This window comes from Pseudophryne corroboree, chromosome 6, assembly GCF_028390025.1.
Source record: "Pseudophryne corroboree isolate aPseCor3 chromosome 6, aPseCor3.hap2, whole genome shotgun sequence".
Classification (NCBI taxonomy): domain Eukaryota; kingdom Metazoa; phylum Chordata; class Amphibia; order Anura; family Myobatrachidae; genus Pseudophryne; species Pseudophryne corroboree.
Genome location: NC_086449.1, coordinates 39,492,159 through 39,514,672, shown reverse-complemented (window position 1 = coordinate 39,514,672; position 22,514 = coordinate 39,492,159). Strand labels below are relative to the sequence as shown.

The following is a 22,514-nucleotide window of genomic DNA, read 5'->3' as shown; positions in this document are numbered from 1 at the left end:
CAACAATGGGGGGGTCATTCCGAGTTGATCGCTTGCTGCCGATTTTCACAGCGCAGCGATCAGGTGAAAAAATGGCATTTCTGCGCATGCGTATGCCCCGCAATGTGCACACGCTACGTACGGGTACAAAGCTCTTTGTGGTTGTGCTCAGGTTTTAGCAAAGTTTTCCTTCGCACTGGCGCCAGCAAGAAGATTGACAGGAAAGGGGCGTTACTGGGTGTCAACTGACCATTTTCAGGGAGTGTTTGCAAAAACGCAGGCGTGTCTGAAAAAACACACTCGTGGCTGGGCGTTCGCTGTGCGGGTGTATGACGTCAAATCCGGACACGAATAGGCTGAAGTGATCGCAAGCGCTGAGTAGGTTCAGAGCTACTCTGAAACTGCACAAACTGTTTTTGTAGAGCTCGGCTGCACAGGCGTTCACACTTCTGCTAAGCTAAAATACACTCCCCAGTGGGCGGCGGCATAGCGTTTGCACGGCTGCTAAAACTAGCCAGCGAGAGATCAACTCAGAATGACCCCCAATGTCACAGTGTATCAATGTTTCTTACACATGATGCAGCACAGGTAACATCATCAGTGTCACTGGCAGCTGCCACAAGGTCTAGATTCTATGTTTAAGCTCTGAATATCGTTATTATAATTACTCCAAATAGCAAAAAAGTTGTTTATACTATATTCCATTAGCAGGTATATACACTCTCTGTCTCCTATAGCCTAGTATAACATCCCTATTGGTGAGGGTAATACAGAGCTGGTCCTAACCAATATGATGCCCTAGGCAAAATTTTGGCTGGTGCCCGCTAGCACCACCGCTGGTTCCGCCTCTGACCTTGTACCTCTTTCCCAGCACCATCACCCCTCACCTATAGCAGTCCTTATTTTGGTGTTTGTACCCCCTATATTTTAAATAGGATCAGTTCGCACATTTGGCGCACAGCCCACAGTACTGCAACTTTATTCACAATTGATCATGCGATAGTGTCCATAATTCATATCACATCCCACAGCAGTATCACTTTACCTTATAAATGTTACTCCTCACAGTAGAGCCCCTTATTCACATTACATCACACTGAATTGCTCGTTATTCACATTACACCACACCCTTTTGCTCTTTATTCACATTAGATGACACAGTAGTGCCCTTTCTATATGCAACGCCACATAGTAGAGCACCTTATATACATAATGCCACACATTAGTAATGCATTTATACACATAATTCCACACAGTAATGCCTCTTACACATATGAGACACCTTATTAATGTCCTTATATACATAATGCGCCTTACACAATATGACAACCTTTATTAATGCCCTTTTACACATAATGTCCCTTACACATATGCCGCACATTACTAATGCCCTTATACACATAATGACACACATAGTGCCCCCTACACATTTGCTGCACATTATTAGTGCCCCTATACACACATAATGACACACATACAGTAGTACCCTGTTACACATATGCCACACATTATTAATGCCCTTATACACATAATGACACACACAGTGCCCCTTACACATATGTTGCACTTATTAATGCATTTTTACATGACACACATAATGCTCCTTACACATATTCGTAACACTACTGCACAACCAACCCACTCACACACAGCACTCACACTGCCACTAACACTGTGACCTCTGCCTCTGCTTGGATACAGATGTGTCCTCATAAATCTTGCCTCAATGCTAACGTCGGGCACCTTTTTTTTAATGAAAATGCATCTTATTTGCATTGCTATGTGGCTAGGATGCACAAGCAGCTTCTGCTGATTAAAATGATATGCAGCATGTCTATATACTGTGTGAGACTGTGGCTGTATCTGCATATGAAATGCTACACACATAGGCATGCCGCATATCATTTTAATCAGCAGAAGCTGCTGATGCCCCTAGGCATATCAAATGCCCTAGGCAATTGCCTAGTTTGCCTATGCCTATGGCCGGCTCTGGGGTAATATATGTCTAAACACAATGATGATACATTTGTTTTATAACATTTGGTATGCAAACACACGTGGACACGCTGTGCCCTACACGCATGTTTCACTGCGCTAGTGGCAGCTTCATCAGGGAGCTTGGAGGTTGCCATTCCCCTAAAATCAACATATCTCCAGCAAAATAGATACAGATCAATAAGAACCACCATGCATATATAGCTTGTTCTATATCTATACTGGGATCTCTATACCCCTTAAAAGCAACCTTACTTACACTCCCAACCAGAAAAATAAGGATTATTCCTTTAATGGTATTAATAGTGAGGTATTCTCAATGAGTAGGTGGTGAACTGGTGTCAGGATAGTGTGGAGACTGACAAATTGGAGAGCAGATATTAATATACCAAAAAGAAAGTCAATTTTTGATGACATCCCATGATAGTAAAGTGACCAATGGTGGAGATATCTTGGTAATCATAGCAAATGAACAGTGTTATATATTAATAATCACACGTGGACACGCTTTTTAATCTTTTGTTCACATTCTTTATTTTCTTTACACTTATGTATTTGTCAAATGTTCGTGATTTTAACTCTTATGTTTCACTGTAGTTTGGGATAATATATTATACCCCATTTTAATCGTATCATATTAAAGGTTATATTTTATGATAAATTTATCTTTCTTTAGTGTGTCAATAATACAGGTTCCTTCCTTCTTCCTTCCCAAATTTCAGGAGAATGTTTCCGTCCTGGACTTAAAACCCTTGATATACAGTATGTGAAAGTTTCTATCACTTTACCCCTTTCCCTTCTCTGCTCCAAACTATACATAGTGAGATTTTTTAGTCTTTCTGGGTATGTTGTGTGATGTAGGCCATGAACCATTTAAGTTGCCCTTCTCTGTACAGTCTCTAATGTATTAATATCCTTCTGAAGATATGGCCTCCAGAATTGAACCAAGTATTCTGGATGAGGCCGCACCAATGACCTATACAGTGGCATTATTACTTCTTTATTTCTGCTGCTGCTTATTCCTCTCAAAATGCAGCCAAGCATCTGTCTAGCCTTCCTCATTGCTAGATGAAAGGTTAGGGGTAGGGATTAGGTTTAGGGATAGGAGAGAAATACTGGAATGCCGATGCTCTCACCTGGAAGTGATGGTCAGATGACCGCCAGGACCCAGAAGCTGCACTGGAGCTTCCTCAGCCATCAGGAGAAGGTTAGTCATTTCTGGGCCACTAGGAACAATATGTTGACATTCCAACATGTCAAAATTTCATCATTATGCAATGAATATCGACATGCTCAACATAAACTTTTGTATTCTTATTATCCTTTATTTATATGGTACCACAAGGGTTCTGCAGTGCATTACAAAGTACATAAACAAATGGGCAAAGCAATAAAAATGTGACTTACAGTTTAAGGTGATTCAGGACAAGTACATGGTATATAAACATTACTGCATCAGCGGACATGACCCCGAAATAAACAGGGTGGCAGAAATTGAGGGTTAGGTGCCATTGTAGAAGACAATCTGATTAAGAAGGAAAAGCACATGAGGGGAGAGGGCTCTGCTCGTGAGAGCTTACATTCTAAAGGGTAAGAGCAGACAGAAGGGTAACACAGATCAGGTAGACAGTGAGAGTGGAACATGGTTAGGATGAGAGATGGCTGGGTTTGATGAAGAAGTGGATCTTGGGAGCCCATTTAAAGTTTTGTATAGAGGTGGACAGTCTGATGGGGAGAGGTAGAGCATAGGTTCTCAAACTCGGTCCTCAGGACCCCAAACAGTCAATGTATTCCAGGTAACCCAGCAGGTGCACAGGTGTACTCATTACCAACACATTTTAAAAGATCAACAGTTTGAGCTAATTATTTCACTTGTGATTCTGTGAGGAGACCTTCAAAAACATGCGCTGTGTGGGCTCCTGAGGACCAAGTTTGAGAACCTGTGAGGTAGGGAATTCCAGAGACAGGGAGCTGCATGTGCAAAATCTTGGACGTAGGAGTGGAAGTAATCAGTAGGCAGGAGAGGTGGCATGTATTTGCGGAGCGAAGAGGACGGGCAGGAGTGTAAAGGGAGAGAAGGTCAGAGATGTATACAGAAGAGGAATCTGTGAGGGCTTTATAAGTGAGAATCTAGAATTGGAATCTCAAGGGGAAGCAGAGCCAGTGTAGGGCTTGTAAGAGGGTTGGCGGATAGTACATTTGGAGAGGATGATCAGCTGTACAGCAGCATTGAGGATAGATTGGAGTGGATAAAGGCAGTTGTCAGGGAGGCCAGATATGAGATTACAGTAGTCCAATCTGGAGCTGACCATTGAGTGGATGAGGGTCTTAGTAGCATCCAGGGTAAGAAAGGGGCTGATCCTGGAGATATAGAAACGGTAGGACTGCAAGAAGTACTGAATGTGTGGCTTAAAGGAGTCAAGGATTACTCCAAGACAGCTCACTTTGGGGCTAGAGGAGACAGTAGTGCCATCAATAGATTACGAAATTGTGGGAGGTGAGGTTATGTGGGAGGGTGGGAAGTTGATCAGCTCAGTCTTAGACATGTTCAGTTTAAGAAAGTGCTGGTACATCCACGATGAGGTAGCAGAGAGACAGATGGAGATATGAGTGAGGAGAGCAGGGTTGAGGTCAGGGGAGGAAAGTTAGATTTGAATATCATTAGCGTAGAGATGATAATGGAAGTCAAAAGTGCTAACCTAAAGAAGATGTATAGAGAGAAAAGAAAAGCTTCAAGAACAGCCTTGTGGAACACCTACTGCTAGTGGAAGTGGAGGGAAGGTGGAGTCATGAGAGGAGACAGACAAGGAACAGTCACAGAGGTAAGAGGATAGCCAGGAGGGGGCAGTGTCATGCATGCAAAGGGAGTGAAGGATTATGACCATACCCAGTAAAATGACTGAGACATGAGGCACTGTATGCTGCATTTTCATGTTTTGTGTCCATTTCACCAAGTACATTGTATTGCTCTTTCTGAGTCAATCCTGAAATTAACTCAAGTACTTGTACAGTATATGTATACAGATGTGTCCAGTTTTACATGCATTTCTTTTCTGCTGATGTTACGCACCTGACATTCCAGGTAGCAAGATAGTGATCTATGAAGTCACAGGTTCTCAAACTCTGTGCTCAGGACCCCACGCAGTGCATGTTCTCCAGGTCTCCTCACAGAATCGCAAGTGAAATAAATAGCTCCACTTCTGGACCTTTTAAAATGTATCAGTAAGTAATTATTACACCTGTACATCTGCTGGGTTACCTGCAAAACATGCACCGTGTGAGGTCCTAAGGACCGAGTTTGTGAACCTGCATATTAAGGCATAGTTATATTGGTGAGCTGACATTATTTAGCCATTCTAAGCTATTCAGTGTTTGCGAAGCAGATAACATGATGTTTATTTAAAACACAATAGGCCAGAAGAAACAAAATAAGAAAATTGGGCTCGTCCGGGATTTGAACCCGGGACCTCTCGCACCCAAAGCGAGAATCATACCCCTAGACCAACGAGCCACCTGTGCAAAGTCTGTCATGTGATATCTAGTCATACGACTGCCCTGAGGAAGCCCGACACCGGAGCGAAATGCGCATTGGTGGCCAGTGTGTCACGTCTAAAATATAATATATATCTATATATTCCCATTGTTAATAACAGCTTAACATGCACTCCCCCGCAGTCTTTATCAAGATAGCGGTGGAGATAGCCATATGAGATTTTTACGGTGTACAGGAGGTCCGATCATAACGGTCCCGCACAGCGGGGACGACCGATGAATGTAATGCACCAAACACATGTTCACAATTATGCTTTACCAGCTATAGAACTTTGATACTAGTATAAGGAATTACATGAACTCTGGAGTGTAGTATCGTTTATGAATGTGAAGTGTAGCAATCTATAATAAAGCCTGTTCAGTAAAAAAACAAATGGTTAGAATTATCAAACAAGGTCTGGATTAACACTATCTATAATAACATATGCAATATCACCACCATTATTATTTTATGGCTGCAGGGATCTATTAGTAACATTATTATTGTTACATGTGGACCATAATAATACAAGAACAATAAAAACAACGTGATTCGTGGCTGGGAATCATAATCCCAAGTGTAACCATCTGTTCCCATATACAGTATATGAATATCACATGACCACAGGCTAGTTACAAACTTTTTTTTAAACACCACATTCATCAGTTGTTGGATATAAGAGCTACAATCCAGGAAACTCAAGTAATTATTGATACAAAGTTACAAGTATCATTTATTATGTAACCATTGAGGGTTGCATAATACCATAAATTGACACTTACTCTCCTGCTTGTGGAGTAAACATCGTATATCTTAATATATAATACAGCACACATATTAACCCTGTGCCTGCAATTCACTGGTAGCATACGTATGGGAATTTATATATAATAGGCAAATAAGAGACGTGACACATAGCGTATTTTTAAATCTTTATTCACATTTCTTATATTTCTTTCACAACCTTTTTTTCTAATTTCTTCACTTCGCTTAATTTACCTATTATAGGTCAAAAATAAATATATAATATCATTTACAGGCTGCTGAACTGAGTATTTATGCTGATACCTGTTTTTAAATGAAAATTAATAAAGTGGATTTTAATAATAATTCACTTTAGGGGACGGAGTGCACCCAATTGAACCCAATTCTCTTTCTTTATTCGTTATCCAATATTTTTATAATTGGTGGGTGGCACCCAACACGAACGGTTTGATTAAAGATGGAGACTTAATTGTTCCAATTACTGAGTCCAATGTTCCCTTTAAATAATTATTTACATTCTGGTGCGGAAAACCCTCTTCTCTTTGCTAAGGCATTGGTGAGCTGACATTATTTAGCCATTCTAAGCTATTCAGTGTTTGCGAAGCAGATAACACGATGTTTATGTAACACAATAGGCCAGAAGAAACAAAAGAAGAAAATTGGGCTCGTCCAGGATTTGAACCCGGGACCTCTCGCACCCAAAGCGAGAATCATACCCCTAGACCAACGAGCCACCTGTGTAAAGCTTGTCATGTGACATCTAGTCATACGACTTGTCAATGCTATGTTTGCACAGTATGGATTTTGTATCTATGTGAGAACAGCGTATAATCTTTTCTGCAGTTTCAGTGAAGACATGTTTGCTCCACTTTTTATACTTCCACAAATGATCAGTTCAGACAGTGTTCTGTGTGTGCCTGGGGGGTATTCCACCCCACCTGTCCCTTGAATACGTCTGTACTACACACACGGCAGCCGCTGTGATCAGTAACGCCAGCTCACTCTAGTGCTGATTGTTCCGTGACCTAGTGGTTGTAGCCTGGAAATGTGTTATTGAGACTACAACGGACGATGAAAATCTCCTGCCCTTGTGTATGTTATGTATAGTGTGGATATGTAACAAGCTATTTTATTTAAAACGGGGGCCCTCCTCTTGCCTTCTTAGTGGGGGGTGGATGGGGGGGGGAGTCTATTCATTGAGACTGGGGTCTGATATTTTTACAGGTCCTTAGCTAGGCTGAAAATAATATCCCTTTAAACTGGGACACTCATAAATTACACAGGTTCTGTGGCTGGCTGACTTCAAGTCTGTATGTCACCTGGTTTTAATCAGCCCCAGAACCTGTGTAATTTATAAGTGTCCCAGTTTAAAGGGATATTATGGTCAGCCTACCTTTGCAGTTATTATTTGAGTAAATTATAGTTCTAGACATGTTTTTTTTCTCTGTGATTTCCCCCCCCCCCAACTATTACATTATTTGACAGCTTATTTGATTATTATTTGGGCCAACCCTCTAGGAGATCCTCTAGAGCAGTGAGTTTCAACCTTTTTCAATTTGCGGCACACCAAACAAGATTTAATAATTTCCAAGACATACCGTCTACTGATACCACCCACAGCGAAAATAAAACACATATATCGGTCCCCACAGGAAAAAAACAACACACATTGGCTCCTGCAGTTATTACCCAAATTCACTGGCGCCCCTACAGTAATTAAACAAATGCGCTGTTCCCCACAGTAATTCCACACTTGGCCCCCACAGTAATTCCACACATTGGACCCCACAGCAATTCCACACATTGGCCCCCCACAGTAATTCCACACATTGGACCCCACAGTAGTTACACACATTGGCCCCCCACAGTAATTCCACACATTGGACCCCACAGTAGTTACACACAGTAATCAAATAAATAAAAACACGCTGACCCCTACCTGTGAGTCAGTAGATGTGAAGCTCGGTTTTCCCTCTCTCTGCCTCAGCGGCGGGTGTTTATGCAGCCGGAGCGTCAACTTCAAACGGCAGGAAGCAGTAGGGGGCGGTGGATGGGAATGCGACATAGCGTGTATGATCTTTGAGTCATGGCACATCTTCATAGGTCACGGAGCTCGATAGTGATGATGGGCACAGGAATCTCTGGTGGCACATCTGGGAACCGCTGCCACAGTAGTGTGCCATGGCACAGTGGTTGAAAAACGCTGTTCTAGAGTCTAAGAGAAAGTGCAAAGGCATCATCATGGACCTGCCCGCTGCTCCTGGGAATGGCCTGGAGGCTTCCGAATCTTGGGTGGCTCTCCCGGCTACCTGGAAGAGCTTTCTAGTCTCCCAGAGCAGCACTTGTCAACCCGACATCGCCCACTTCCTGAGTGAAGTGGGTGGTCCAGGTGGCCAATGGCGCGATTTGCGCTAAATTGTGTCATCAGAGCCACGCCCCCCACTTTACAATGCTTGTAATCTCCGTGTCCAACCTCCTCCATCGGGGGCCCCCTCCCCTGCAGCCAGCGCCCATCAGCGTAATAGAGTCTGAGCACTAGAGGGTGCACAGACTCTATTGTGTATGTGCAAATCTCCAGGAAAATGGCGCGGTGGCCATACTCCCAGAGATTTTCTTACTGTGCATGCGCAAATCTCCGGGAAAATGACCGCAGCGCCATTTACCGGAGATTTGAGGAGAGCTGCTACCGCCAGCGGGGGACTCTGGAGAGGTGAGTATTAAAAAATAAGTGCAGGGTGTTGCAGTGTGGGCCCCCCTGAACACTGCACACACTGCACCCACTATAGATACGCCACTGTCAAAGTCTGCGCTGTTTTGCCTGCCCGTCTCTCTCTGTGTGGTCAGATCAGCCCATCAGCCCTTGTCACACACACACACACACACACACACACACACACACACACACACACACACACACACACACACACACACACACACACACACACACACACTGCAGACCACACACATTCCAGGGACTGTACATACTGTAGGTCCACCAGTAGGGGGAGACATAATAACATATCATCACATACAAGTAGTATTCTGCATTAGTGTTTGCAGAATGCTGGAATGGGAAACTCCTATTATACGCTTTACGAGTGTTTTTCAGACATAAGTAAAGTTATTGTTATACAGTAAGCAGCAATCATTGTGGGAATTTTAGCTGGTTAGATTTTTATTTAGTACCATATGTCTTCTTCATGAGGGACACCTCCCCTTAGTAATGTAGGATACAAGCAGATACTGCACGTATTATTGTGTCTGTGAATAATTTTGTTTGTATTTGCGTTGGGACATTAATCTGTTTGCAGGATTATATACAAAGTATGAAAAACAAGCTTATTAACAATGTGCATTATCCCTGTATAAATATCAGTCACATGACCTGTATTTTGGCATTTGCGAGACCTTTCTCCTAAACCAGGTGGTGCAAACTTTCCATAGTCAGAGAAATCTGCAATCAGCAAATAAACGGTTACCTGGTTATAGTATGACAGTAATTAATAACTCAGTATCTAAAGACCTTGTGTTGTGTTTTTCCACCTTATCTAGACCAGCCATTAATAGCTTATGTAATAGAGGGGCTAATTCAGACCTGATCGCAACAGCAAACTTTTTCTCTAACGGGCCAAACCATGGGGGTAATTCCAAGTTGATCGCAGCAGGAATTTTTTTAGCAGTTGGGCAAAACCATGTGCACTGCAGGGGAGGCAGATATAATATGTGTAGAGAGAGTAAGATTTGGGTGGGTTATTTTGTTTCTGTGCAGGGTAAATACTGGCTGCTTTATTTTTACACTGCAATTTAGATTGCAGATTGAACACACCACACCCAAATCTAACTCTCTCTGCACATGTTATATCTGCTCCCCCTGCAGTGCACACGGTTTTGCCCAACTGCTATCAAAATTCTTGCTGCGATCAACTTGGAATTCCCCCTCATGTGCAGTGCAGGGGAGGCAGATGTAACATGTGCAGAGACAGTTAGATTTGGGTGGGGTGTGTTCAAACTGAAATCTAAATTGCAGTGTAAAAATAAAGCAGCCAGTATTTACCCGGCACAGAAACAATATAACCCACCCAAATCTAACTCTCTCTGCACATGTTACAGCTGCCCCACCTGCAGTGCACATGGTTTTGCCCATTAGAGAAAGATTTTCTTTTGCGATCAGGTCTGAATTAGGCCATAGGTGCCTACCTTGCTGCACCATCCTCCGGGAGGCTGCAGCATGGTAGGCTAATGATGGCATGTCTGGTGGCAATGTGGGTGATCTGGGGGTGTGTCCAGTGGGGAAAGTGAGCGGTCTGGGGGCGTGGCATCATAGTCGCATCATCGTGGCCCCACCCCCGCTAAACAGTGCAGAGAAAACAGGCACTGTACAGTGGGGGGGTGGAGCTACGATGACGTGAATCGCTCACCCTATCCTCCTCGGACCGCCCACTTGTTCTCTGTTGTGTGCAGCCGAGCGGGAGTGTAGGGGACACTTGCCCACCTTTCCGGGGGGCCGGGAGGGCCACATGATTTTCGGGAGCCTCCCAGCCTTTCCGGGAGGGTAGGCAAGTATGATTTAGGTCCAGAGTCATTTGGCCCTTACTGACTGTAACCTGCGTTTCTGCAGCAGGTTTAATAAAGAATTCTCTAAGAGTGACTTAATTTAGGAGCTGCCCTCCTTTTAAAGACGACAGTGGCTAGCAATACAGACCACCTTGCAGTTGTGCTGGTCATTAATAGAATTTTAACTGTTTCTTGGCATTATGAGAAACGTGAGAAGAACCTTTATCTCATCTGATTGGCTCTGCGCTGTGAACTTGGATTTGCACAATGGCGAGCCGTGATTGGCTCACTCACAGTGCCTTTTAAAAAAAAGTGCCGCTGTGATTGGTGAGCCCTAAATCCTTTCACATTCAGGCTCATGGGGTGATGCATTTATTGATGGGGCCTGAATCGCCCGTCATCATACTGGTGGATAGGGCCTGAATCTCCCGCTACCCTGCTTGGGGCCTCCACCGGACCCCGCTACAAGAGAAAGACCCTACTCCTGAGTGCTTACCATTTAAAGGGAAGGGGCAGGCAGACAGTGGTATTAAACATGCGTGCCTATTTGTGGCCTATAAAACATTCTTCCTACTCTCCTGGAATTTGCGAACATTGAGAAATAAATGTGGATTTCCACCTGCATTCCGATTCAGCCGAATCTACGCACGTACATAACACATAACTGTGCACCATCCCTAGTCATGGCTCTGGAGATTCAATGGTGAGAACATGCTCACCATTGAACGTCCCACCATTCCTTCAGTACTCTCTTGAAATACACACATGGCAAACTTATCGTGTGTGCAAATGCCCCCAGATGTATTCTCCAACTGGGCCCTCCAAATGCGTGCCGACCCGTGTACAGTGCAGACTCTGCCTGAGAATACTGCGCTTGTCTCCAGGAGAATAGACCCACAAGCTGATCACAGTGTAAAAAAGAAAAAAAAAAGTAAAACCCCCCCCAAAACCATACTCACCTGTCCAGGGAGCCGGTGTCCGCTGCTCCGGTGAGCGCTGCCAGGCGCTGGGTCCCCCATGTGCTGCAATGTGACCCCGGTGCTGTAAAGTGACGCTGCAAACAGGGCTGGTGCTAGGGTGTTTGGCGCCCTCCTGCAAACTATAAATTGGCGCCCTCCAACACTTTACTAAAGGACAGCTCGCAGCTAAGGGGCAATGCCCACAGCAGCAGCGCCGCCTACACACATAATGCCCACAGCAGCAGCGCCGCCTACACACATAATGCCCACAGCAGCAGCGCCGCCTACACACATAATGCCCACAGCAGCAGCGCCGCCTACACACATAATGCACACAGCAGCAGCGCCGCCTACACACATAATGCACACAGCAGCAGCGCCGCCTACACACATAATGCACACAGCAGCAGCGCCGCCAACACACATAATGCACACAGCAGCAGCGCCGCCTACACACATAATGCACACAGCAGCAGCGCCGCCTACACACATAATGCACACAGCAGCAGCGCCGCCTACACACATAATGCACACAGCAGCAGCGTCACCTACACACAATGCACACAGCAGCAGCACCGCCTACACACATAATGCACACAGCAGCAGCGCCGCCTACACACATAATGCACACAGCAGCAGCGCCGCCTACACACATAATGCACACAGCAGCAGCGCCGCCTACACACATAATGCACACAGCAGCAGCGCCGCCTACACACATAATGCACACAGCAGCAGCGCCGCCTACACACATAATGCACACAGCAGCAGCGCCGCCTACACACATAATGCACACAGCAGCAGCGCCGCCTACACACATAATGCCCACAGCAGCAGCGCCGCCTACACACATAATGCACACAGCAGCAGCGCCGCCTACACACATAATGCACACAGCAGCAGCGCCGCCTACACACATAATGCACACAGCAGCAGCGCCGCCAACACACATAATGCACACAGCAGCAGCGCCGCCTACACACATAATGCACACAGCAGCAGCGCCGCCTACACACATAATGCACACAGCAGCAGCGCCGCCTACACACATAATGCACACAGCAGCAGCGTCACCTACACACAATGCACACAGCAGCAGCACCGCCTACACACATAATGCACACAGCAGCAGCGCCGCCTACACACATAATGCACACAGCAGCAGCGCCGCCTACACACATAATGCACACAGCAGCAGCGCCGCCTACACACATAATGCACACAGCAGCAGCGCCGCCTACACACATAATGCACACAGCAGCAGCGCCGCCTACACACATAATGCACACAGCAGCAGCGCCTCCTACACACATAATGCCCACAGCAGCAGCGCCTCCTACACACACAATGCACACAGCAGCAGCGCCGCCTACACACATAATGCCCACAGCAGCAGCGCCTCCTACACACATAATGCCCACAGCAGCAGCGCCGCCTACACACATAATGCACACAGCAGCAGCGCCTCCTACACACATAATGCACACAGCAGCAGCGCCGCCTACACACATAATGCACACAGCAGCAGCGCCGCCTACACACACAATGCACACAGCAGCAGCGCCGCCTACACACATAATGCACACAGCAGCAGCGCCGCCTACACACATAATGCACACAGCAGCAGCGCCGCCTACACACATAATGCACACAGCAGCAGCGCCGCCTACACACATAATGCCCACAGCAGCAGCGCCGCCTACACACATAATGCACACAGCAGCAGCGCCTCCTACACACATAATGCACACAGCAGCAGCGCCTCCTACACACATAATGCACACAGCAGCAGCGCCGCCTACACACATAATGCCCACAGCAGCAGCGCCGCCTACACACATAATGCCCACAGCAGCAGCGCCGCCTACACACATAATGCCCACAGCAGCAGCGCCGCCTACACACACAATGCAAACAGCAGCAGCGTTGCCTACACACACACAATGCACACAGCAGCAGCGCCGCCTACACACATAATGCCCACAGCAGCAGCGCCGCCTACACACATAATGCCCACAGCAGCAGCGCCGCCTACACACATAATGCACACAGCAGCAGCGCCGCCTACACACATAATGCCCACAGCAGCAGCACCGCCTACACACACAATGCACACAGCAGCAGCGCCGCCTACACACATAATGCACACAGCAGCAGTGTCGCCTACACACAATGCACACAGCAGCAGCGTCGACAACACACATAATGCACACAGCAGCAGCGTCGCCTACACACAATGCAAACAGCAGCAGCGTTGACTACACACGTAATGAACACAGCAGCAGCGTCGCCTACACCGGTGGCGGAACTAGCAAGCGGTGGGCCCAGGTGCGACAAAATGCTTTGGCGCCCCCCCCCCCCATCCCATCCAAGTCCACCCCCTCACCCCTTGAGAGGATCTGGTGAGGGGGACCTCCTCAGGGCCAGAGAAATGGATACCTAGCAACAGTGCCGTAACTAGACATTTTAGCACTGTGTGCAAGAAACGGCATCGGAGCCCCACCCCTGCATGCAAACAGGGGCAGTGCGCGCCGTAGGCGCGTGCAAAAATACATAGTGGCGTGGCTTCGTGGGGAAGGGGTGTGGCCACAAAATAATACCAATTCATAAAATGGTGCACAGTAGTCTCCATTATTCAAATTACGCCGCACAGTAGCGCCACTACACCAGGTAGAGACCCTTTTACACCTTACAGCGAACAGATTCCTCTTTTTACACATTACGGCAGACAGCGTCCCCTTTTTACACATTACGGCAGACAGCGTCCCCCTTTTTATACATTACGGCAGACAGCGTCCCGTTTTTACACATAACGGCAGACAGCGTGCCCTTGTTACACATAGCGGCAGACAGCGTGCACTTTTTACACATTACGGCAGACAGCGTACACTTTTTACACATAACGGCAGACAGCGTGCCCTTGTTAAACAAAGCGGCAGACAGCGTACACTTTTTACACATAACGGCAGACAGCGCCCCCCTTTTTACACATTACGGCAGACAGCGTCCCCTTTTTACACATAACGGCAGACAACGTACACTTTTTACACATAGCGGCAGACAGCGTGCCCTTGTTACACATTACGGCAGACAGCGTGCCCTTGTTACACATTACGGCAGACAGTGTGCCCTTGTTACACATTACGGCAGACAGCGTGCCCTTGTTACACATTACGGCAGACAGCGTGCCCTTGTTACACATTACGGCAGACAGCGTGCCCTTTCTACACGTTGCGGCAGGCAGTCCCCCGTTTTTACACATTGCGGCAGGCAGATTCCCCATTTTTACACATTACGGCAGGCAGATTCTCCCTTTTTACACATAGCGGCAGGCAGATTCTCCCTATTTTTACACATTGCGGCAGGCAGATTCCCCATTTTTACACATTACGGCAGGCAGATTCTCCCTTTTTACACATAGCGGCAGGCAGATTCTCCCTATTTTTACACATAGCGGCAGGCAGATTCTCCCTATTTTTACACATTGCGGCAGGCAGATTCCCCATTTTTACACATAGCGGCAAGCAGTCCCCCCTTTTTACACATTGCGGCAGGCAGTCCCCCCTTTTTACACATTGCTGCAGGCAGTCCCCCCTTTTTACACATTGCGGCAGGCAGTCCCCCATTTTTACACATAGCGGCAGGCAGTCCACCCTTTTTACACATTGCGGTAGGCAGTCCCCCATTTTTACACATAGCGGCAGGCAGTCCCAACAAATAAAGAAAGAAAGAGACAGAAAGAAAGAAAGAAAGAAAGAAAGAGAAAGAAAGAAAGAAAGAAAGAAAGAAAGAAAGAAAGAAAGAGAAAGAAAGAAAGTAGAATCATACTTACCCTCTCCGCTGGCTCTGGCTCCTCGTGCAGCTTGACGATTCCCGGGCAGTAGACGAGGTGGAGGAGGGAGCCGCAGCAGCGCTGTGTTATTGGTGGAGGCGCTGCTGCTGCCCCCCTGCTTCACTATAGGCTGTTCTCGGAAGACAGCCTATAGTGAAGCAGAGGGGCAGCAGCAGCAGCGCCTACACCAGTAACAAAGCGCTGCTGCGGCTCCCTCCTTCACCTCCGTCCTCCTCCTTCCCCCGTCCGTGCCGCTGCTCTTCTCCTCCGTGGGTGGCATGTAATGAGTCAGTTTGACTCATTACATGCTTGGGCCCCTGGACAGAGGCGGGCCCCAGTGCAACGCACTGCTTGCCCTGCCGGTAGTTCCGCCTCTGGCCTACACACATAATGCACACAGCAGCAGCATTGCAGACTATACACAATGCACACAGCAGCAGTGCCGACTACACACAATGCACACAGCAGCAGTGCCGACTACACACAAAATGCACACAGTACTGGTGCCACTTATACACAAAATGCACACAGTACTGGTGCCACACACACACGAGCATACATCAGTGCAAGGCTACACACACACACACACACACACACACACACACACACACACACACACACACACACACACACACACACACACACACACACACACCTCTCCCCCCCTTCCCTCCCTGACTTGAGGTGGGTACACACTGATAGATATATCTGCAGATCAATCTATGGACGGATCGGGCAGTGTGCTGTGCATACACACTGCCCGATCCGTCGGGGACTGACGTCATGAACTGGGCGGGCGTGTACACACGCCCACCCATTTCAGCTGTCAATCACCGCCGGCCACCGCATGTGTATGGCCGGTCGGCCGACCGCCGTACACACACAGCGATGCACCAATATATCGGTAGATATATTGGCCGTCAGCTGTGCTGCGGGGCCGACGCGATACGTCTGTGAACGACGGAGTTCACATACGTATCGGCCGTACACACTGGCCGACGGACCCGCGATATATCGGCCGTTCAAGAGAACGGCCGGTATATTGCCCAGTGTGTACGGGCCTTTACTCTCCCTCCAGTCCAGGAAACAGCAGACGATCATTCTGTTACATGCAGCCCTGGCCTGGTCCCATCCGTGCAGCTCTGCCCCCTCAGGTCCGTGTAGCTCCGCCCCTATAAGTCAGTGTAGCTCCGCCCCTGATACTGCATGGCTCCGTCCACTTTTCAGGCCGTGATTGTGAGGACGAAGCGACAGCCAGTGGCAACAACAGTCAGCGGGGATGCAGAGCAGGGAGAGCGCCTCTCCCTCCTGGCGCCTACCTGCTCTGCATTCCTTTGCTGAGCGGGTTACCCCGGCACTGGCTGCAAAGCGGCAGCGCACTTTACAGCAGCGGGGGTCACATCAGCGCACAGGATCCGGCGCCCGGCAGCCCAGCAGAAGCAGCGCGGACCGGCTCCCTGGACTGGTGAGTATATTGATCTTCTGGGGGGGTCCGTGGTGTGCGGGGATAGTTGTGACAGGGGGGTCGACCGGGCGGCGGCGGTAGCGGTGATGTTGGTGGGGGCAGCGCATGCGCAGCAGGACATCGGGGTATTATTTACTGCGGAGTGTCATCGCAGGGACAGAGCTTGACCGCAAGCTGTGTCCCTGCATGCGATAGTTGATACATCCCTGTGATGTAATCAATTATCGCAGTGAGAGTTTGTGCGATTTTATCACCTGTCATCCGCATTCGGGATGCGGATGGTGATAAATAGGCCCCTATATCTGTAATAGCTCTTTATATAGCAAAGGCTGCTGGTGTACTTCAGCCAAGTGCCGCTGCTCTAATGCACAGGTTCTCAAACGCGGTCCACAGGACACGACACAGCGCATGTTTTCCAGGTCACCTGTGGATTTTTAAAATGTGGCAGTTGGTGACCCACAGTGCACCTGCCGGGTGACCTGGAAAACGCGACCTATGTGGGGTCCTGGAGACAGAGTTTGAGAACCACTGCTTAATATTGGATTTCAGTGCTGTTTGCTAGCCAGAACGTCCCTTTCTTCAGTCTCTTAGGGGGACATGTACTAAGCAGTGATGAAAGGGGAGAAGTGAGCCAGTGGCGAAGTTGCCCATGGCAACCAATCTGCTGCTCTGTATACTTTTATAGTATGCAAATTTTAAATGTTACGTAAGTGCTGAATGGTTGCCATGGGCAACTTCTCCACTGGCTCACTTCTCCACTTCTGTCACTGCTTAGTACATCTCCCCCTTAGTTTCTTCACTGCTTCTTAGACATGAGGCACAAAGGTCAGATGATAAATTGGCCGGTTCTCCAGCCCTCATCTTATTGGCGCATGAGGCATTGTCAGGCTGCCTCTCTTGTACACTTGTGCTGGCAGGGCTGGTGCTCACCAGTGAATTTCCTCGGTACACTCATGGCAAACTTATCGTATATGCAAATGCCCCCATTGCCGCCTAGATATGCCCACCCAGTTGCACGTGTAAATACGATTGAGATTCGTAACAACTCTGAATCGCCCGTAATCGCTCTAAGTTGCGTGCACAGGCTCCGACATGGTATGCGGCAGGTTTAAAGTTATTACGCCTGTGATGCAATTATCATGGAATCACGTCATATTGGGCCCCAACCCCAGCTCATAGACCCAAGGGCATGTTAAGAAAGGAGGTGACGCGTGTGCAGCCTCTATTGTGGGTCTCCTTCTCTCCGGCAGCTTGTAGACTACTGCCCATCTGGTGCCCGTACCTTGTTCCCAGGGACATCTCCAATGTGCACGCACCAATCACTCGGAAGCCATTTTCCAAGTGATTTGTGTCTGCACTGCAGGGCTGCCGCAAGACTCCGGAGGGGTAAGTATACTATATGGGTGCAGTGTGTGTGGTGTGGGCCTACCCCGGACCTAGGGGCCCGTGTGCACCACACACGCTGCACCCATTATAGAAACGCCTATGCATAGACACATGATTTGTGGCATTATGCACCCCATCCCATTCACACAAAATGGGAGGATCACACACTCTTCCGGAGGTCCAGCCGACAATTTCTGAGTAGGTGAGTAAGTTCTAGTCAAGGGCCACTGAACTAATATTCATAATACTGTAAGCTACGGCTCTTATGAATAATGGTATGGGGTTGCCTCAGTCATTTTTAGCAAATGTACAGTTTGCATTTTGTCAAGCATAGTACATGGATTCCTACACTGTAAGAGACAGACATAGGGGGAGATTCAATTCTTTTCACCTCTTTTCACACCCATTCTGTTTCTGCCCTCAGGGGCGTGGTATCATTATTTCAGCTTGCTACCTCCGGAGTATGGAGGCACCCAACCCTTTACACAGCTAAACCTGATCACTATGAGCGCAATATGCGCAATAACGGAGAACATTTTAGAAGTAAATTGGGCGTGATATGTCATTTGAATCTCACCCATAATGTCAATATTGCAGAGCGGCCATTTTTCTGTAGCCACTCTGTGAAGACTCCGGGCGGGATGTACTAAAGCAAAAATGCGGTAAAACCCCCGAAAATGGGGGTTTTACCGCATTTTCATATTTACTAAGACCCTACCGCAGCGTTTTCGGCGTCCAGGGTTTCGCCATCTCTGGATGGCGAAACCCTATAGAAGCCTATGGGCTTCTTTTCGCCGACCGCCGCAACCCGCCGACACCGTTGACCCCCGCCGCAGACGCCGACCCCCCTTCCCCCTGGCTTACCTTCCTCCAGGCTGCCCTGGACCCGGAAGGTAGTGTCCTCCTCCCCCTAGCAACGCAGCCGGACATCCTTCCGGCTGCAGGGGGGAGGAGGAGGTGCCGGGGGCAGCCTGCTGCTGCTTCCCGGCATCTAGCCAGTGTGGGGACCCCGGGGAGGTGACGGAGACTCCCCGCAGACCACCTAACAGGTATCGCGGGGGGCCTCCGTCACCGCATCGCGATGTTGATCGCATATGTTAGTACATATGCGATCAACATCGCTGCGGTAACCGGCGAGGGGCGGCGATGTATGTTAATACATCCCGCCCTCCATGTTTTAGGATGATGTCAGAAAAGAACATAGTCCCACAAGAAAATTGTATGATTACACAAAGTTGTGGTTTGCTGAAACAAGCAAGTACTAGGACGAGGTGGCCGAGTGGTTAAGGCGATGGACTGCTAATCCATTGTGCTCTGCACGCGTGGGTTCGAATCCCATCCTCGTCGATAAGTGTTTTTGCTAACTTTTAATTGTATTTACCATCTCACAATTCCACTTATCACCTGCAATATAATACTTATTATATCTATCTGCTTGAATTATTAAAATACTTTCCTTCCACAACAGTGGTGATGCACAAGTGCCACATGCTCTGGGAGAACTCATCAGGGTCACCATTCCCATGATCCTCCGTGATAAACAGTCCAGAGTTCATATTTGAACTTCTGCAGAAGTTCAACAGTTTTGCCATCAAACGGTATTTGATATTTAGGCTTCGGATACTGAACTCTGGTAGGGAAGAGCTCTCTGGAAACTATTGAGATATCATGCGCAGAAATCTCATGGTTACGCTAGTTGGGGACAACATTTCCCCAGAGATCTTTATTAACTCATGGAGATATCTGATGGGGTGTGGTATGGCTGACCGACGGTCAGCATACCGACGCCAGGATCCCAGCAGTGTAGCGACTATCTTCCCCCATAGTTCCCTCACAGCCTGGACCTATATAATGGGGGTCATTCCGAGTTGAACGCTCGCTAGCTATTTTTTGCATTGCTGGCATCAGATAGTCGGCGCCTATAGGGCAGTATATTTTCACTTTGCAAGTGTGCGAGCGCATGTGCAGCCTAGCGGTACAAAAAAGTTTTGTGCAGTTTCTGAGTAGCCCAGAACTTACTCAGCCGCTGCGATCACTTCAGCCTGTTCGTGACCGGAATTGGCATCAGACACCCGCCCTGCAAACGCTTGGACACGCCTGCGTTTTTCCAACCACTCCCAGAAAACGGTCAGTTACCACCCACAAACGCCATCTTCCTGTCAATCTCCTTGCGATCGGCTGTGCGAATGGATTCTTCGTTAAATCCATCGCTCTGCAACGATCCGCTTTGTATCCGTACGACGTGCCTGCGCATTGTGGTGCGTATGCATGCGCAGTTTTGACCTGATCGCACCGCAGTGAAAAAACCTAGCGTGCGATCAGGTTGGAATGACCCCCATTGTCATTATTGAGCTTTTGGAACAATGTTTGTACACATAAGTTGATGCTCATCATGTCAACTCCCGTGTATAGAATGAAATGTCCGTCTGTACATCCACCCTGCAGAGGCATTTGATAGGAGGAGTGGACCCATGTGTAGCCTCCAACTGGACCCTCCAAATGCGTGCCGGGCGCATCTGCAGTTCAGACTCTGGCACTACGCCAGAGAATACTGCGCAAGTCTCCAGGAGAAGAGCGTCAGCGGCATTTTCCTGGTGATTTCTCTATTGCATGTGTGCGCATATCTCTGGAGAAATGGTGCTGACACCATTTTCCCAGAGATTTCGTCTGCAGTGCCCATCGCGGGACTCCGGAAAGGTAAGTATAAAACAACATGGGTGCAGTGTGTGCGATGTGGCCCCCCCTAGAACAAGGGGTCTGTGTGCACTGCATACGGGGCCTAATTCAGCTGCGGCAGCGTTCACACGTTGAAGCCCTGTGAAGTGTGCACACGTGCAACAGTCGCACTGCGCGTGTGCACACTGTGAGATGCGAAAGCCTGATTGACAGCTAGGCTGCGTAGGCACAGGGCTACCCTAAACATGCGAAACCATTGCCACCGTGCAATGCTTTTGCATGTTTGTGATGGGGGGGCTTGATCCGGCATGCGGGGGGAACTTGCCCTGTGCTGGGCGTCCCCCCGCATGCCCAGTAAATGGATCGTAGGTTTTCATATTTTAAAATGTAACGTTCAATATGTTGTAAAATAAATAATGATTACAGTAGTGCGTGCTGGGTTAGGGGGTAAGGGTACAGTAGTGCGTGCTGGGTTAGGGGGTATGGGTACAGTAGTGCGTGCTGGGTTAGGGGGTAAGGGTACAGTAGTGTGTGCTGGGTTAGGGAGTAAGGGTACAGTAGTGTGTGCTGGGTTAGGGGGTAAGGGTACAGTAGTGTGTGCTGGGTTAGGGGGTATGGGTACAGTAGTGCGTGCTGGGTTAGGGGGTAAGGGTACAGTAGTGTGTGCTGGGTTAGGGGGTACGGGTACAGTAGTGTGTGCTGGGTTAGGGGGTAAGGGTACAGTAGTGTGTGCTGGGTTAGGGGGTAAGGGTACAGTGGTGTGTGCTGGGTTAGGGGGTATGGGTACAATAGTGCGTGCTGGGTTAGGGGGTACGGGTACAGTAGTGCGTGCTGGGTTAGGGAGTGAGGGTACAGTAGTGTGTGCTGGGTTAGGGAGTAAGGGTACAGTACTGCGTGCTGGGTTAGGGGGTAAGGGTACAGTAGTGTGTGCTGGGTTAGGGGGTATGGGTACAGTAGTGCGTGCTGGGTTAGGGGGTATGGGTACAGTAGTGTGTGCTGGGTTAGGGAGTGAGGGTACAGTAGTGTGTGCTGGGTTAGGGGGTACGGGTACAGTAGTGTGTGCTGGGTTAGGGGGTATGGGTACAGTAGTGTGTGCTGGGTTAGGGAGTGAGGGTACAGTAGTGTGTGCTGGGTTAGGGGGTATGGTTACAGTAGTGTGTGCTGGGTTAGGAAGTAAGGGTACAGTAGTGTGTGCTGGGTTAGGGGGTACGGGTACAGTAGTGTGTGCTGGGTTAGGGGGTAAGGGTACAGTAGTGCGTGCTGGGTTAGGGGGTAAGGGTACAGTAGTGTGTGCTGGGTTAGGGGGTATGGGTACAGTAGTGTGTGCTGGGTTAGGGAGTAAGAGTACAGTAGTGTGTGCTGGGTTAGGGG

The 22,514-nt window shown here is 48.3% G+C and overlaps 3 non-coding genes across 3 annotated transcripts; 1 reads left to right on the top strand and 2 right to left on the bottom strand.

Moving 5' to 3' along the window:
• Nucleotides 1-5,413: 5,413 nt before the first annotated feature.
• Nucleotides 5,414-5,485, bottom strand: TRNAP-UGG (transfer RNA proline (anticodon UGG)). The gene has a single exon. It is a non-coding gene; the product is annotated as a tRNA-Pro (tRNA).
• A 1,447-nt stretch (nucleotides 5,486-6,932) lies between these two features.
• On the bottom strand, nucleotides 6,933-7,004 carry TRNAP-UGG (transfer RNA proline (anticodon UGG)). The gene has a single exon. It is a non-coding gene; the product is annotated as a tRNA-Pro (tRNA).
• A 12,728-nt stretch (nucleotides 7,005-19,732) lies between these two features.
• TRNAS-GCU (transfer RNA serine (anticodon GCU)) lies at nucleotides 19,733-19,814 on the top strand. Its single transcript has one exon. It is a non-coding gene; the product is annotated as a tRNA-Ser (tRNA).
• The last annotated feature ends 2,700 nt before the right edge of the window (nucleotides 19,815-22,514 follow it).